Source organism: Protomyctophum parallelum, assembly GCF_964188405.1.
Source record: "Protomyctophum parallelum genome assembly, chromosome: 8".
In the NCBI taxonomy this organism is placed as follows: Eukaryota; Metazoa; Chordata; class Actinopteri; order Myctophiformes; family Myctophidae; genus Protomyctophum; species Protomyctophum parallelum.
Window position 1 is genome coordinate 49,394,552 of NC_139703.1, and position 1,265 is coordinate 49,395,816.

Genomic DNA, 1,265 nt, shown 5'->3' on the forward strand with positions numbered 1-1,265 from the left:
TCTGGAAAACAAGCAGCATTATGTAAAAGCTGCCAATTGTTACGAATAATCTAAAATGCATGATTTTTATCTGAGGTATATGTTTCCTACAATAGAGAAAAATGTCATTGACTGCAAATTTTTAGTCACAATTTTAGTTTCTATTATCTATTATCTATTACCTTCTATTACTATTTATTATCTTAAGTACAATAAGGGTTTGTTGTGCGATAACAGCTGAAAATTACATGTTTGTGCATTAGTGCTGCTGGGGTTGTGCAATAACAAGAAGTCATGTGTGTTTTTGTTTTATCTTGTACAGTATGTTGTTTTGTGATATGATGCACTGTTTGGTTGGCACTTTTAATTTCGTTGTACACGTTGCAATGACAAATAAAGATCTATCTAAATGTTTAAATGAATCTGTTTTTGGCCCTGAAAAGGCCATTTACACGGAGCACTATAACTTTAACGATAACTATAAAAAAATAGTTTTAAAAAGTCAAGTCGATGGCAGAGTTCACACCCAACCATTAAAAAAGGACAATGGCGAACAATATAGTTATAGTTATAGTGAACCCACTTAACCCACCAGCTGTGCACTGGGTTGGTTTATTGTCACACAGATATGCCACAGGAGGAGAGGGTGGGGAAACCCCAGAACCAAGATGGGGATGAGAATTATGTCGAGACGAGCACTGTTTGCTCTTTACTCAGATAACAAAGGAATTAATAAACAGTCTATGTATACAGTATGTATCTTCTGAATAAAGCACTGTGTGTGTCTATGTGCAGTAAAACAAATCTTATAACTTTTTGGTTTGGTTGGAGGGTCTGTGTGTAAGTGAGACTTGAGCAGTATAGAGGAAACATGCATGGGCTAAGCAGGTTCTCCCACAATGATGAGACATGCAGGCAATGTCAACAATATCACACTGTGCACACATGGGCTTCTGTGCAATATGACAGGAGTCTGAGAACTGCCGTAAAGGGAAAGAGGAGACCTTTAAATCTGTCTCTTCATTATTAAAAGTTTTATTTCTGTATATACTGTATGTACAGTATGCATGTACTACCCTAAATGTGTTATTGTCTCCACCAGGCCGAAGGAATGGGGAGAGAGTATGTTTTGCACTCCGTCCGTGTGTGTGTCCGTCCGTCCGTCCGTCTGTGTACATCTAATCTCCGACACCATTAACCCGGTCGATGCCAAATTTTGCACACACACTCCCTGGATGCCAACGATGAACCTCTGCCCAGAACGGCCTGTTATAGCGCCACCAGGA